The 17,837-nt window shown below is 46.3% G+C and overlaps 1 protein-coding gene across 1 annotated transcript in view; it reads right to left on the minus strand.

The window, feature by feature from the left end:
- Window positions 1-13,769: 13,769 nt before the first annotated feature.
- Window positions 13,770-17,837, minus strand: part of LOC125943512 (uncharacterized) — a 69,406-nt gene continuing 65,338 nt past the window's right edge. The window contains exon 20 of the mRNA XM_049662861.1: window positions 13,770-13,971. The gene's annotated coding sequence lies outside the window, so the exon portion shown is untranslated. The remainder of the gene's footprint in view (window positions 13,972-17,837) is intronic.

Consider the following 17,837-nt stretch of genomic DNA (forward strand, 5'->3'; position numbering starts at 1 on the left):
GCAGTTGTCATGAATGTTAGGTGTCAGTTTCAGCGATCTATTGATTTACCATTCCATAATCTAACGTGCATAACTACATAGCACGCTGTTACACTGCTACATTAAAAGGTTTCCCCTCCAGCATTTCATTAAAGCATGCTTCTCTCTCTCACTCTGTCCCCTTAGATTTTTGTTTGAGAACAAGATAGCTATCAAATTACTGTGGTTAAATGCTTCTGAAAAATTTTCCATATTTACACGAACTATCTAATACATTATATAGACGTTGGGCTCACTTTGGTCCCTATTGTGTACCTGTCTTCGTTACGACGTACAACGCCTCTCTCTCAGGAAACTTTTTAACCGACTCGAGAGCGTTTTTTGAGTCAAAGATACTCGGATCGTGGCTACAGCTGTCACTGGCGCAAAAAGTAATTCGTTCACTAGTAAACTACTTGAAGTGCACCGGTTTAAGAGACTGCTTATAGCGTCTTTGTGCATCATCCCAGGTGCACTCAGTTCGTCCGCTTTTCTTCTTTCCATTCCCCTTTTCCATTTCCCCCCGTCCAGTGTAGGGTAGGAAACCGGACGCTCGTCTGGATGACGTCCCTGCCTTTCCTCTCCTTGCTCTCTTTCTCTCTCTCGCTATCGCTATCTCTCCCTCAACATTGGTCGTCGTATATTTTGAGTGCCTTCCTTTCTGTAGCAATGGGCGCCCGATACTTCCAGGTCACGAATGGTATGCATGTTATCAGCGTAGTAGTGAGTGTAGAGTTTTGAAGAACGGAAACGCTTGCGAGACAGATGACAATTGCTGTTCTTGGACAACGATATGTCCCAAAGCGGGTAAAAAGTTTTTAGAGTGCAGTGCAATGACGCACACAATCGCTTAGTTTCATTTTACTATACGAAGCTGACCACTGTTCTGCCTTCCTGAAACTGAAAAAAAGGAGAGAATGATATTTTGTCATGATCTAACAATATCTGTAGCGAGTGAAAAGCTGATCAATAGTGAAACTTGTGATAGCTACTATTTTCCCAGCTGGGGTAAGCGGAAGATTGCTATATAAATGTTTCATTCGCGGAGGACTTTTTGATACACTGCGCAAATATGATGCAGTGGAGTTCGCTGCTCCGGCACGAAACTAAGAACGGAAGTCGTCCCTCGTATTCATGCTGCTGATGCCGCTCACGGAGGCGTTGATACGGCAAGCTTGGATTGCCAAGGCGCTTGGCGAGGAGTGCATGGAATTACTAGGTTTAATATTTTTGTCTCAAGCGTCCCCGATTTTTTTCTCTTCTTTATCTTGAATTTAAAATAGCCACATTTGAAAGAAATTCCACGTCATTCTTCGCTCCACAGTTTCAAGCCAGTCAGCGTGTGCAGCGATCTCCTTCGAAAATGTCCGGTGTTCCATTTATTTTCTTCCTGCATTCTGAATGCATCGCCAGTTCTACAGGAGGCCTTGCACCGCGATTTTTAAAGTTTAAATTTCATATTCAGATATTCATTTCCTGTTCTATCTTCGCAGTAATCTAATAAATCTGATAACCAGCACTTCTTTTCATATTTAGACATGCAACTTAATACCGTCGTCAGCTTTCAGTTTGCACAATCTTTTTGCACGCTACACCCTGATTTTCTCTTGCAGCACCCTGATGATCACTTCCATGAAATAAAGGAGTACTATAACAAAAATAGACCGCCGAATGAACGATATATATTACCTGTTGTGAAGCAAGTTCATCCTGTGTTCATTTTTTATCCATGTAGTTTCGAGTTTCTCCCTGGTTTCGGCAACCCTAATCTTTCTGGCGAGCTTTTCTGCACTTGTGCTGCTCACCATCTTCGCAGACACGGGTACCGGCATATTACCGAATTTAAGCGTTTCGGAAGTTAATGATTATCCCTTACATACTTACCTAGAAGCGTCGTCCACATAACCGGGCAAAACACACAGTGCGGTTTGAGTGCTGAATGTAATGCCTTCGATACACAGACCATGCTATACGTATTTCAAACTGCAATATAGAATCAAATATCGCTAAACATAGTGTTTTAGACTGCTTATGATTGTACAGTAGCGATATTACTTTAAAATGTTTTTAATGTCAGCACGCGCACATTGTCTACTACATGTCTAACATACAGTTGAAAATATAGTTTCCAAAGAATAATTTAGGGGTACATAAAATAAGCAGACATGTCTATCGAATTCAAAAAGAGACTGATTATATTTTACGTAAAATATGCACGGTATATAATAATTATCAGTTGCTGAATTTTTATAGGAACCACTCGCGCAATTGTTTCCAAAAGTTGCTGAAGCCTTATCGCAAGCCAAACGTTTACCTGAACTTTTTCCTGCTGCCGTCTTGCGTTTCTCAGTGGCGAAATGTTTTTTTTTTCTGTAATGTGCTTGTTCACAACCTAAAATCAAGAAATGAGTACCACACCAAAATATTTTGGTATAGGATAATAAACATTGTAAAGCTTTTCACAACGTAAATTTTATCATGGATTCAGCCACGTCAATGAACAATGATGTAGGCAAAAGTGCACATGTTAACCACATCTGCCTCTAGTTAGGATTTATACTTTGTCGTTTAGGGGAAAATTAGGGTGCGTTACTTATCGCTTGTACAACCAAGTCTGCAATCATTGTTCCTTTTTCGTGAAACATTTCACTTTGTGCCTTGAGTAACTTTTACTACGCCGAAGCAGCACATCTGCTTCGGCGTAGTAAATACGTAGTACAAGGATATGTACACACCTTGGTACATATCCTTGTGTTAATGTTCTTTCTGATGGTTCTTGCGAAGCTATGACAAAAATCTGTTCATTATCTCTCTTGAAAGGTGGTTCTTTGGCAGCAGCTCTACTTACTCTCTAAACGGCATACGTTACGAAGCTTGTTACAAACATTTTTTATGTCATACCTTGCAGGCCAGCTGCACCAAACAACATTACGTGTTCTGCAAGATAAACAAATGCCATTTCCCCTTGTTTGTTTTCTGCTGGCAAAGATATGTAGTGTTTTGAATTTCTGAGTGGGCGTTAACAAATAAACAAAAAGCTCACGAGCTATCTCGGAATGCACCAACACCTCTGACTTGGCCAGGAAGTTAAGTAAATAAACAAATAGGCTTTTAAAGGAGCATGGCAGACGCAGACAACACGTTGCAGAGGGAATTACCATACCTGAGGAAGCGAACGCCATGAAGCGAGTCGCGATAAGTCGCGCGGCGACGCAGATACCTTTTTTTTATTTGCAAATTTGTACCCACGCAAAACGAGGATAAAAGCACGAGAAAAGAACAGAGAGCGTCCCGGGCACTTACAGCCCCGTCTCACTAGGCGGAATGCAGTCAAGTTAAGCGCTCACTATTTACAATGCTGATTATCATGTTAAGCGGACGTGAAGCTGTATGACGTCCTGAAAACAAGAAAGTACAGAGTAAAAGTACAACGGGTAATCACAAGAGACAACGCCATTATATTCCGTGTAAGCCATCCGCTGAGTGCACTGGATTCATTAGGCGGCAAACACCCGTTGTACCTCCTGAAAAAAGTGCTCAGCGCAATTTCACGGTACTAACCCGATGGTTGTACCATTGGTGCCTGCCTGACTCACTCTCTCTCTCTTTGCTGCAGATAATAAACTTGCTTGACTGAGTGCACCTGTTTTCCGAGCATGTTTTGAGGTAAATACACTTTCTTCATAATAGTGCCAGTTTTACTCCCCAAGAAGTGCTCGGCAGTAAACTGCACTGAGGCATTTCCAGTAACGTGCGTTTAGCGAAAGCAAAGTTTTCATGGCTAATCTGTTGCAGTAAATGTCATGAAATAAGCATGGCGGATAAGACAAGAACTCGTTAAGCTTTCATTGTCAAACAGGAAGGGCCATCGTAAATTCTAACAGGAAAGTGCTTGATGCCGAGCTTGACCAAGAAACTCTTCCACGTACATACGTCACAAAAAGCGCATCAAGCAAATCTGCAAGACATTGATACTTGGAATTTTGTGCCTACCTAATGTTTAACAGAGTAGGCGTAGAAAGGTTAGGAAGGTTTACTTAAAGAAAGGAATTGTGCTATTCATGTATAGATGTTGCTACAAGAAACTCCGGTGAGGCTGCCTTAAACTAGGATCTCCTGCGTCCTATTCTGGCCGGCACTTGGACAGCAGTGGCAGTCGTATTGGTGTTTCCTTGAGTACCTTATTGTGAACTCTGCGTACGAGACAACATCGTTATTCTTGTGCGGCGGCACTTTTTCTAAGCGAACACAGTGGTAGGGTTTTGCAGACTGTAGCACAGTTGTCTCTTAAGCTTCGCCTGACCATAAAGAGGGTTATTTCTCCATATTGTTCTGTTAGACACATTTTCGTTATTATAGAAATGACCATATCGAGTTTTCCTATAAAAACAGTGGAAATATTTTGATGCAGGGTATAATAGTTCGCAGTTTGCTCTGCAGATTTCCCTTCTGTGTAATCAAGACATTGTCAGCCTCCCTTACACCTCGCCTCATCGTACAATAAAGTTATTACTCACTCACTCATAACCCAAATCATCCGGTGGCACTTAAAATCTTCCTGTGATACAATGCAATCAACCGCCCGACTCAAAAACTTCAACTTCACCACCCCCTTCTACGACCTCATCCTGAGTCTTCTCTCGACATAGCTGAGTGCGACGACGTAAGGGAGCTGCAATTTTCGCGAAGCACTATCTCTGTTCCCGAAGGTGACGGTTCGGGGACGTCGAAGGTGAAAGGTTTCAGGGATGCCGGGGCTATAAGTTGAAGGCCCTGAGGTCCAATATGTTATGAAGGCCCCGCACGCGAGATCGATTGTACTAAACGCGTGCTCTTCTTTCCTGCTTTACCCAATCCCATCGGTGAGCTCTATTCCTCTGGGCTCTTACACACACGCTTTAGCCTATTTCCACGTCATAAATTATTCTCCTAGGTAGGCGCGCTCTAGGAAATATAAATCGGCTAGAGAGCACCGTCGTATGTAAGCGGAGGCGCCGCGCTTGATAGGCTCTGCCCTGCTGGGGTTGAACCGCTTCCGCCGAAGCGACCCCGCTCCCGGTTTTTGCGTTACTCGAGGAGCAAGCTTCACGGCATAACCTCGCAGCCTGATTTCAAGATTATTTCGTTCTTGTGCCACCTACACTTAAGTTTTTCGTTCTTTAGCACCTTTTCTATCCGTGGTGTGCGGCAGGAAGTTCCGTTCTTGCACGTGGTCACTGAAATGCTCCGTGTCTTTCTTTTTTTTTCTCCGCGCACACCGAATTCTGGGCACAACCTTTATCCTTTATGCCATGTCTTCACATGGCTGTCGCTTTTCTTCGCCGTTCTGCGGCCAGATTCTGAGTATACTTCCCATAGATCCCCAGCTGCGGGATATTTATGCTTTACTAAAATTCAACTTTTTTCAAGAAATAAAGGTCAGGAAATAGAGAAGGAGGAAGAAAAGCGGTGTCATAATCACAGAGCTTAAAATGTCTGCACAATTACCAGGACGCTTTGTAAAGTTCGTTTAGCCTTTTGTCGTGTTGTCCAAGTATTATCTCGTTACTTTGTAAATTGGTCGGCCTTTAGCAATTTTCTTTCTTAACCTGAGCTTGGGCGAAATCAAGAGTTTCGTTGCTTCACAAAGCTTTTGACAAAGGCTATCACAAAGATTTCGTCTGATTATAAAGGGCGAATAGCTATTTTCAGAAAGTGCAAGAAATTCTTCCAAGCCAAGAAGCTGATGCTGCATGTACATAAAGTAATAATGGCTGATGCATCTTATCAATTGAAATGCTGGTGTTTTTGCGTGTGAGTTCACGTTCCAGTGCTCAACTTGTCCATGTTAAACCAAGCCTAATAAAGTCATCAGTGTGTCATTAAACACTGTTTGTGGAAATATTTCAGTAGAAATAGGGAGCTTCGTATTGGCGGCCACATTATTGACTAACCAAATTTAAGGATATCGGCCAGCACATTATATTGTTACGAGGAAAGACAGGTTTACATTATATTTACAGGAAATTTACAATTCGTCCACTGGCATGCGATGCATACACAATTGTAAATTCGTCCGCTCGACATCAGAGAGCGTCGTCGTCTTCTGTAGTGTCCTCAGCTTTGTCTCATGCAGTGCTTGGTGACATGACCCCCGGTGGCGAAGGCGCCGTCCCGGTGCTTGCTATATCCTCCGAGTGGTATCGCTTGAGGCGCATGACGTGGTCGATATCGGTGGAAGGTCGAGATATAGGTGGATTCGACGGGCGTGATTTCATATGTGCCATCGGTCATTTGGCACAAGACTCGGTACGGGCCAGAGGGCGAAATCAACTTGTCGCAAAGGCCAACTCGCCGTGACGGTGTCCAAAGAAGGGCCATATTACCAGGGTTGAAGTGGGCATCGCGGTGGCGGGCATCATAGAAGCGTCGTTGCGTTTCCTGCGAAGCGGTAAGGTGCAGGCGTGCAATATGGCGTGCCTCTACAGCTCTGAAAATGGCGCCACGGGCGTATTCTGAGGACAAGTCAAGAACGGCGGGAAGGAGTGTGTCAAATGGCAGCGTGGGATTTCTTCCGTACGAGAGATAAAACGGAGAAATATCCGCAGAGACATGTCGGGAGGAATTGTAGGCCAGTGTTATGAAGGGCAGAGCGGCGTCCCAGTCATGATGGTCGGTGGAAACATACATAGCAAGCATGTCTTTGATATTTCCTTTAGGACACTCAGTGAGCCCGTTTGTCGGAGGGTGGTGCGCCGTTGTCAACTTGTGCTTCGTAGCGCCGGAGTGCAAGATGTCCTGAACAACCTTCAATATGAAATAGCGGCCCCGGTTATGAGCAGCTGTCGAGAAGCACCGTTGTGAAATATAACGTCTTCGAGCAGGAAGTCGGCGACATTGGTTGCACAGGTGGTTGGAAGCACCAGAGTGATCGCGTACCGGGTCGTGTAGTCAGCAGCGACCGCTATGCACTTATTTCCGCGGACAGATAGCGGGAAAGCGCCAAGAAGGTCAAGACCACCCCTAAAGAATCGCTGCGATGGCACGTCAAGGGGTGGAAGGCGGCCAGCTGGGAGTACTGCTGGTTTTTTATGGCACTGGTACTTTTTCACAGGAAGCGACGTAACGCAGACGGAACGGTAAATGCCGGGCCAAAAGAAGCCATGTCGAACACGGTCGTACGTCCGAGATACTGCGAGGTGACCCACGGTAGGAATTTCATGTAGCTGTGTGAAGACAGTTTGACGCATGTGTGTAGGAATAGCCAAGAGCATTGCAGGACCGTCCGGGTGCATGTTGTACCGGTACAATACGCCATCCTGAAACACAAACATATGCAAAGAAGGGGAAGGTGTCTCAGCAGTCAGCTGGAGAATGACGTCTCGCAATGAGGGTCATGGGGTTGCTGATCTCCGATGTTCTGAAACGCAGTAAGCGAGAGCACGCAGGTATACTCGCAACTGTCCGGAAGCTCCGGTGGGTCTACTGGAGGGCGCGACAAGCAACCAGCATCTTCATGCAATCGGCCGCTGTTATGCACAACTGTCTATGAGTGCTCTTAGAGTCGTAGAGCACACCGACCGTGATGTTGTGATGCAGGTTCTTTTCTTTAATGACTCAGCCGATTCTCTGAGCCGGAACCTCCGAGAACCCAACTGAGGATAAAGCCGTTTTTTGCAGAACACACACACAAAACTTTTAATGTAACCAGGACAAGAATTAAAAAATACATAAAATACACTTAAAGAAATATCACTGGCAAAACCGCTCAAGGCACACTCACGGTGTGAATAGCAGGTGCGTCTGTGCTGAGGTCGTGTGTGAGGGCGCGTACTAGTTCGCAGAGGATGGGAGGCGGCGAAACAATGAAAGACGTGGCATTCGTCTTACCAAACGTCGGTGTTTTGGACCATTGGCTAGGCTACCACAGCGCGGCAGCTCTTGTTTGGAGAGAGAAGGCAGGCATCTTGGCGGCACGGGCAGACCGCGGCGGCGTTCTAGCCAGGCAGCTGGGCGTGGAACTCAGGCCTGTAGCCCGACTGCTCACCTTCTGCCCACGGGCGCCGAAGCTCACCGGCCTCGGGCAGCAGTACACGATCGGGTAGAGTGGCGACGCCCAGGAACGAGTTGACAGGAGGTCCCGGTCAGGTGAAGTCCTGGTGGCTCGGGCCTGGAACCCGCCGGCCCATCTTCAACTCCCGGTCCGGTGGCCGAACTTCTCCTGGCGTGGCTTACTGGAACTCCCCTCTTCTGCCAATTTCGCCTCGCTTTTCTGCCGCTCTGGCCGATTCGTCGTTTGCTCATTGGCCGCTAGAAGCTTCGTGGTCTCTTGCAATTGGATGTCCTTTTCTTTTGTTTTTCTGACCTTTTGTTTTTTTCTTTTGTTTTTTTTCTTTTTGCGCCGCGTGTTCACGTGCAGGATGGTCTTCGACGTTGTCGTCTTTCAACCAGCATAGAATTAGCCTCCGCGCGCACATTGCTTGTCGTCGGCTTCTTGTTTGTCTCCAAACACCGCACCATGTCACGCACTGCACACAAGCCCCCTTTTTGGTATAAGTGTTTCCACGAGAAAAACTGTCGCTATTGCGTGGCACATTTCACACATATGGGGCACTATAACGTAAACCTATTCCAAACTTTTCTATTCCAATTCTGAAATTAGCCCACCACGATTGGTCAAAACATTGTCGAGCCACTCCCAGCTTCGTCTGTCTTTCACGCGACGTCACGAAAACCTGCGATAGCTCCCCATATGATATAACGTGTACACACTGATTATGCATGATTAAACCACACTAAAGAAAAATAATTATTCCTGACTCCCTCCCCTCGCCTTCGGCTGTCTTTTGAGTCACTCTTTTTGAAGAACGAGTGAGTCGTGCTTCAAGTGAGCGGCGGTTCCTTCGGAGAGAGGAAGCCGGTTCTCTCTCGTTCAGTGAGCCGTGATGAACCACTCCGCCTGGAGATGGGTCGCTCAGGTGCGAGCCGGATCTTTTGAGCCGCTCTATTAAAGAGCGAGTGAGCCGTGGTTCAGTAAGTGTGCGGCGATTCTTTTGGAGAGAGGAAGCCGGTTCTCTCTCGTTCAGTGAGCCGTGCCGAACCATTTTCCATCAGAGCCGGATCTTCTGCTGGGTTTTGAGGTTTTGTTTTCTGACCGACGAGTGGTGGCTGGCGTGGGCAGACTCGCACTACTCGAACTCGCTCGCAGTGTGTGGTGTGCGCAGCAGTCCCTTTGGTTTTTTGTGCGTCCTTATGGTGTGGCGCCCGATGCCACCGAAGGGAGAAGTGAAGAAGCCTTAATTGGCAAAGTATGCTATCGTTCGTTGCCTGCTGCTGCTCGAATGATGTCTCACGACTCTCACCGATCGCTCAAAGGGCGCTGGTGCGACACTTCGAAGATGGTCTGCCGTGTCTTTAAAGACAACAGGTGAACGTAGGTTTAACGTCCTGGTCTTCATTTGGGCTAATTATTCAAGTCATGAAAATGTCGCCCATGGTATCGATCCACTTCTGTGCATTTTCTGAGAGTGTATCATTAGCACTTCAATAAAACGAGGCCAGTGATCTGTTGCGTTGTAATAGAACTTCATTTCTTTTTTTTCTTTTTTTTGGTTCTGGCGCATGATGGCATGATCGCCAGTATAGCGCGTTTGCTCAAGAGAAGAGTAGGAGGAGGAATAAACTTTTATTGTAGAACCAGCCCTTTATGATGGCCGGGCCTAAGTCTCCCATGAGGGGACGTCGAGGGCTTGCCTCGATCGCCGCCGCCTCACGGCCGTGCTAGGTCGTCCAGGTTTGGTCGTCGAGGGCGGAGCACCGCAGAGCCTCAAGCAACCTCGACGAGAGGGTGTGTGTGTACTGTGCTGGGCACTCCCACAGCATATGGGGAAGCGTAGCCGGGTGAGTGCCACAGCACCGGCTGTTGGGGGTATTGTACACTTCAGGGAATATAAGGTGGAGGTGGGCGGGTGAAGGGTACGTATGTTTGTAGCAGACGCAGGGTGGTAGCCTGCGCCCGGCTGAACGTGAAATGGGGGGAAGGTTCGGCGACTGAGGAAAATGCCTTAACGGTATCGCTATAAGTGGTCATATTGTCCCTGGTGTCCAACTCGTCTCCAGTGTCTCCGGCGCGGTTGACTAGGCCTCGCATGGGCCGGGATCCATGTCAGGGAGATCATGCTGTCTTTTAAGTGTGGTGCCTGGCGGAGGATACGAAGAGCTTGAGGGAAATACGGCCTTTGCTGAAGTTAGTGACGGCTGAGCGAGAGTCACGCACGATAGTGGGAGAGGTAAGTCCAAGAGAAAAAAAAACACGAAAAAAAACGAAAGGTACGTGCGGCACTTTTGTGGGTCTTTCGTATGATTTTTGCATTGTACTTCATTGAAATGATGTCGACATTCATTTTGCATGGCGTTACATCTCACTCCTATTATAGTGAGCGTGCGTACGTGAATAAATAACAAAGTTGAAAGAAATGTACAATAATTTTCTGTTCTTAGTTTGACCGAAGTACCACATAAACAGAAAAGCTCCTGTAATGACGATGATGTTGCATATTTTTTTCTGAAACAAGTACGTAGCATTCTGCCTGTTACAGAATAATAAAAATTTTCCCACATAACAGAAAAGAAAGTTTCATTACAACTAAAATCTCACGCTTCAAAAATATGTAAAATACTCTCTAAACATAGAAAAAATACCAATAACACGGTTATTCAATTACCCACATATCGTTTATTTTCAAAGCCAAATAACCATGCAATATGCATAACACAGGTTAAACATTTAAGTGAACCGGTTGATTTCAGTGAGCTGAGCCGTTCCGAGCCGCTCACTGACGTGAGCCGTTTTGCCCATCTCTATTTCACAGTCCGAGCTGGCAGAAGGTCCAGTGCCGGGAACGTGACATCTTGACTTGGTCACGTGAGTTTTCTTGTCATCCAATGTTAACGTCGGAGGTTCGCCTAATATTTCGCTTTATGGGGCATATAAGGCTTTCGCCTTAAAAGCAATGATAAGAAACAATTTTTGTAGAGAGTATTTCAAAATTTGCGGATATAAAATGAGTAATAACAAGTGAATCTAACTTAAAAGCGGTCCAATAAAAATGTCACAGTTTCGCCCTAAGGGCGAAGCAATGAATGCGATAGCAACACAGCAATGTCATACAAAGTAAGGTGAGCGGCCTTGGTAGCAATATGAATTGTAGTAAACATGAGCTGATTAAGTAAGCAGGTGTGCTGCGGCGTAAGTAGACCGACATGAAGAGAGACTCGATGACCACGAGAAGGCGTGTGTGAAACGGTGGTGTTGATGAGAAGCGCTTACCGTGGGCAGCGCGTGCGAAGGGACACACCTGTAGTGCTGCACTGCCTATCTGGGCAGCATTGCATGTGTAGCGTGCGTCGGAAAATGTGGCCCGACTATTACTAACTGAATGAACAAGCGTGGTGTGAGCGCGCACAAACAAACATGAATAGATCACACTGAATGACTGCAGCCAACGACTGTCAAAACGTTGGCAGCGAGCGCATACGCCGCGCAGCGGGCGAAGGTACGTGCGGTCTATCGCTTCAACGGAAACTGAGCGGCGAATGCACAGCGCATAAAGGTCAGAGCCGTGTGGAGATAAGAGACGGTGCGGTCGAACGAACGACGAGCGCGGTTGTTGGCAGCGTATGAGTGCGCCCCCCCCCCCCCCCCGCTACCTCCGGCGCTGGCTTCCCGCTTCCTTGCTTGCGCGTGGGAGAGATAAGAGACTGTGCGGACGAGCGACGAGCGCGGTTGTTGGCAGAGAAGTGCCCCCCCCCCCCCCCCCCTGCTCCCTCCGGCGCTGGCTTTCCGCTTCCTTGCTTGCGCGTGGGAGATTGAGTGCGTTCGCTCTCCGTGATAGCGCGCGTCCCCGCACGCTTCCGCTGGGGCATACGGCGCGCGGCGAAGATTTTATCTATACAGAACCTCACGGCGACGGTGACGGTGACGGCGACGCCGACGGCAGAAATCCGGTTGAAGTGTCCATATAATTGCTATCGCAATAAAAATTCAGGCTGTTGGACTGTTGGAACGTTTTCAAATGAGCCCGCATATTTCGCTCTTGATCACTTTGTAAAGGAATTACTAGCGATATCCTGACTTGGCGCATACACGTTTAACATTCTGTGCACATCAGCCATAACATTGCCTCATTTTCAGCAAACCTAATCTCGACAGGTGGTTCTGGTTCTCCCTTTGCAGCTAGCTGCATAATACGCGGTTTGGTAAAACTCAGTTGAAACACTGACGAGAGGTACATCCGATATTTACTGCTAAGACCAAACAATTCCACACATTTCCAATTTTCCATATACACACCATCAGCAACATTTTTGCAATATCCGTAAATATACGTTTAGGTAATGTTTCGAGATACTGTTTTTCAAAATGGTGTAACGTTTGTAATTTTTATATACATGTTCAATATCAAATGCACATTGGCCAATATGTTTCCCCCATTTTCTCTAATATTGATCCTAATGGTACTTGTAGTTCAACCATGACACGTTAGCTGTTTTCTAGACTCCTGCACATAACGCTCCTTGGCGCTTCTATAAACAGTATATAGGCGGCTGTAAGCAAGCACAATTTCAACTTCACCTACTCGTCCCCTATAACCTGCTCTTTATTTTCACCAAATATAAAAAATACTGCCTCGTTTATCTTAATGAGGACACCGAGGAACCAACCTGTTGCACATAAGCCATGATAATGGGAAGAATAAATTATAATCGGCGGTCATTTTGTAATATCATAATTATTCCGGAAATTCTCACTATCTCGCCGTTTAAAGAGCCCGATTTCAAGCGAAAATGATCTGTGTGGCGTAGAGGTCGCATAGGGCTCATGGAAACATGGCGGCTAAAACGTAGGGTAGAACGAAGGGCCAGATTTATGCTAGTCTCAACCACATGAAGCCAAAAGATGACTAGGCCACGAAAAGTGGACGAAAAGAACTTTACTCTTTCTAGATTACCGCCAACCGCCGCTGGCAGCCAAACCCTCCTCCTACAAATAACCCACCAGAACATGACTGTTATCTTTTGGGTAACAGCTGTATAACTCTTTCGAGAAGTTGATCAACAAGTTAGTTACAAAACTTGTACTTACCCGATGTTCCTAAAAAGTTGCATACGCATTTCCGATAGAGTGGCCCGCTGCCTCAAGTTTTCCATTTTGTCGTACGTGGAGTTTTCAGCACGTGAAGTTCGTCGCAATCTCCTGAAATCGACATGTTCTGTAAGACCAGATTGTGAACTTGTAATGCGCTGATAATTGTGGCGACGTTCCGAAAGTCGTGTTGCCATTGCAATGGCAACAATTTTTGAGGTACATAACTGGGGGCCATGGTAAATGTTTTCAGAGGCCCGTTGCCTTTAATATGCCACAATTTGGTACCGCAAGCGCATACACTGTTTATTGCGGCAAGTGGAAATCAACGGGATATTCGCATTTGCAGAAATAGCTCGAAAGAGGCAGAAGTTTAGTATGTGACTAGTATAGAATAACTTTTGCTACAGCTATCACGCAGCACACTGGTACTCGTGTTTACGTCGTTTGGGCAGGTCGTTCTGCAGGCCAGCATGAAACTTTCAGCTCAGTCCGGAATCATCCGTAGGGTTTCATCTGTCACCTGTGGGGGTATTCTGTGGTATGTGTAGATATAGGGCAGAAAGCGAGCACAGAACGCACATGACATGCGTGAAATTGGCCTGTTTATTTTTGCACTGCCATAAAGCATCAAGCCGGCTTAAACGAGGTCTCTGGCAGTGGACATCGTCAAGCAGCTGGCCATCTTCGTGCAGGTGCACTCAGGTGTGTGCCGGTAAGTAGTCGATCCAGGCTTTGAAGTCCGGATTGTCCGGTACGAGCTGTTTCTCCAGTGCTTGGAAAGCATCATTCGTCAGGCCTATAGGAGCTGCCGTGCCGTATGCCTTAGCCTGCGGTGTTACGACAAAATGAGCACGCCTTGTTGGGACAGGTAGCACAAATAGAAATACTTAAGCAGGCGTGCAAATTTATTTGAATTATATCAGTTGTGCGGTGAAACGCAACTTAGAACAGATTCTGTCACCATCTGTTGGCAAGGCTTGAGCAGCAACTACTGGTTTTATGGCGCCATGGGTGACGATAGCTATAACGAGCGAACACTGGCGGCAGACAGCTCGGCCGCTCATTGCGCAAGTTCGCGTGGTGTCAGGCAAAAGATGGCTACCAACCACAAGCGCTGGAAATTGTGGTTTAGCAGGCTACAAGTTTAGGTTTTATCAATAATCAGTCGGTAATGTTTTCAAAACATTACCGACTTTCAGCAAAACATTTTTTGCTGAACCTCCTAGGTGCTTATGAACGTGTGCACAAGAAAGATGACAAAAAAGATGGCAAAGTCATAAAACACTAGACAGCAATTTAAGACATTAGTACAATAATGGTCCTGTAGCTTGCTTGTCTTTGGCCACTGCTTGCACTTTGAAAATTCTGGAAATGCGATCCTCTCACTCTCACAAAGGTTAATGTATATTATAATATATTTATAGGGTTTTTCGTGCCAAAAGCACCATCTGATTATGAGGCACGCCGTAGTGGGTGACTCCGGTATAATTTGGACCATCTGGGTTTCTTTAGCATGCACCTAAATCTAAGTACACGTGTGTTTTCTGCATTTCGCCCGATGCTGCTTGGTCTACGAAGTGCAGAAATCGCGGCAATGGCAGCTTTGGAAATACGAATGCTACAGGTATGCCAGCACAATGTAGCGACTGCGTGGACTTTCATATTCGTGACTTACATCTATCAGAGATAAGCGCTCCACTGCTAAAGCGCTTTTAGGACGTCTTATCTCTGCCAGATCTGTCCCTGTCACTGCCCGGGGCTCTTCCTGCTGTTAATACCTGGCGAAGCTGCATACAATAAGGACTGTACACGAATAAACCTGAATATTTTATTGCGCACGTCGGATGTAATCATTCTACCACTAAAAAGCTTCAATAACATGCTGCTTCCGACGTGCGCAATTCAATATTCAGATTTGTTCGTATACAATCCTTAGTGTACGTCTAATGTTGCCATTAATGCTCGAGGGGTTGAGTACCGTTTCTTATAACCCAAGTTGATTGTTCATGTACCGAATAAATACGAGTTGATTAGTCATGTGATGTGGCCATACACAATGCTAGGTGCTCCAAACCATCGTTCGGGCCTCGGGGACATTTCGGACGCTTCAAAACGGTGAAAGCTTGTGCTTCAAGCAGCGAACGCGGACGATTGCATCCAGTTGTATGGGCGCCTGTTCGTGTGTTTCTGTTTTAGGAGCACGCCATGGGCCCTATAACGACTATTTCATTGTTACAATTTCTAAATCTCCTGACGTGAAATTCACTTAACAGCCGGCGCAAGCATCGATCAGTGACCCGCGGTGTTGTTCGTACAGTCCAATAAAACACCCTCCTCCTTTATAGGACCTCCCTTTCCTTTGCTCTCAATGCGATTAGCATTGCCATCTTCACAGGTTCTTATCTAATTGGCTGACAAGAGGTGAGGAGCACGCACAAGGGGAGAGGGTTTCGTTGGGTCCGAGCTGGAGCAGTGAAAGCCGATCATTGAAGGAGCAGAGCGTTGCCAAATTCGGCGCATATTAATTAAATAATTATATAACTAAATAATTAAATAATTATATTATTGAAGTAATATTTGAATTATTATATAATTATATAATTAGTCCTAATGATTCAACTTCTCAAATATTATAATGAAATGGAAATTTTTAATGAGAAAGTTGTATGAGCAACATGGAAAACTCCTGATACAGATTTCTGTTGCTGAGTACGTGCTACATAAAAGTATTTTTCCGAGCGTGAAAGAAGCCCTCGAATACACGCAAGGTGTGTCGAGCGGCCAGTCGCGCGACAATTTTGACTTTATTCGCGGGCGTCTTTCACGCTCGGAAAAACTCTTTTATTTAGCACGTCTTGAGCAACAGGTAGTGTTGCTCTGCAATTTTCTCATGGACACTTTTGATCCAATTTTAATTGAAAGGTTGATTAATTAAGACTATTTATGTAGTTAGGCGGAATGGAAGAAATAATTTGAGTATCTCCAAGCGACGGCAAAAAACATTACCTTGGTTCTGTCCAGCTACGTGGCATTTGCATATTTTAAAATCTTGGTGCATGATAGTTGCGACAACCTGTGTAATGCAGCAACCACAGTTCAGTGCTGACGTGAATGCCCTAGCCTTTTCCAACGGGAATGCCCTAACCTGTTGGAGCGAGCCACTCCACTGATACCTAGTCGAACTCAAAGTCGCTCTGGTAGTACAATAACTGGGACTGAGGAGCTATTCGCAACGCTAACAGGACAGAACTCTGCAGCCACGCCTGCGCGAAGTTTCCTAAAGGATGCCGTGGAACTGTTACGAACGTCTGCTGTCGGAGTTTTCTCTTATGTTCCACGAGGTTTCACACACTCTGTAGGTAATTATAGCAGCAAGAAAATATTATTCTTCTTTCTGGGGTTTCACGTGCCAAAACCAGTTCTAATTATGAGGCACGCCGTAGTGGAGGGCTCCGGATCAATTTTGACCACCGGGGGTTCTTTAACGTGCACTACAACGCAAGCACACGGGCGTTTCTGCGTTTTGCCTCCATCTAAATGCTGCCGCCGTGGCCGGGATTCGATCTCGCGACCTCGTGCTCAGCAGCGCATCGCCTTAGTGAACTGAGCAACCGCGACTGGTAGCAAGAAAACATTTTTCGAATTTATGCTAATGGTAATTATTCGTGTTATTGTAATAACGTTTGCATATTTTATGCACATATAACAAGTTTATGAAAGAAAGCGAAAAGATAGGACTGAAACTGATGCAATAATAGCGGACGCCTAGTCACACGGTATTTATAGCGTCCTGCTGTAGTACTCTTAATGTTTGATGTTAGAATGTGCAGAAAAAATGTCACAGTTTCGCCCTAAGGGCGAAGCAATGAATGCGATAGCAACACAGAAATGTCATATGAAGTAAGGTGAGCGGCTTTGGTAGCAATATGAATTGTAGTAAACATGAGCTGATTAAGTAAGCAGGTGTGCTGCGTCGTAAGTAGACCGACATGAACAGAGACTCGATGACCACGAGAAGGCGCGTGTGAAACGGTGGTGTTGATGAGAAGCGCTTCCCGTGGGCAGCGCGTGCGAAGGGACACACCTGATGCGCTGCACTGCCGACCCGGGCAGCATTGCATGCGTAGGGTGCGTTGGAAAATGTGGCCCGACTATTACTAACTGAATGAACAAGCGTGGTGTGAGCGCGCACAAACAAACAGGAATAGATCACACTGAATGACTGCAGCCAACGACTGTCAAAACGCGGGCAGCAAGCGCATATACGCCGCAGCGGGCGAAGGTACGTGCGGTCTATCGCTTCAACGGAAACTGAGCGGCGAATGCACGGCGCATAAAGGTCAGAGCCGTGTGGAGATAAGCAACGGTGCGAGCGAGCGACGAGCGCGGTTGTTGGCAAAGTAAAAGTGCCCCCCCCCCCTCCCGCTCCCTCCAGCGCTGGCTTCCCGCTTCCTTGCTTGCGCGTGGGAGATTGAGTGCGTTCGCTCTCCGTGAAAGCGCCCGTCCACGCACGCTTCCGCTCGGGCATACGGCGCGCGGCGAAGATTTTATCTATAGGGAACCTCACGGCGACGGCGACGCCGACGGCATAAATCCGGTTGAAGTGTCCATATAATTGCTATCGCAATAAAAAGCTTTCACACGCGCTGTTTTAGCAAATGTAAACACTGTGACAGAGCACACGATGTTCGTA

The sequence above is a fragment of the Dermacentor silvarum genome, chromosome 2, assembly GCF_013339745.2.
Source record: "Dermacentor silvarum isolate Dsil-2018 chromosome 2, BIME_Dsil_1.4, whole genome shotgun sequence".
NCBI classification, from domain to species: domain Eukaryota; kingdom Metazoa; phylum Arthropoda; class Arachnida; order Ixodida; family Ixodidae; genus Dermacentor; species Dermacentor silvarum.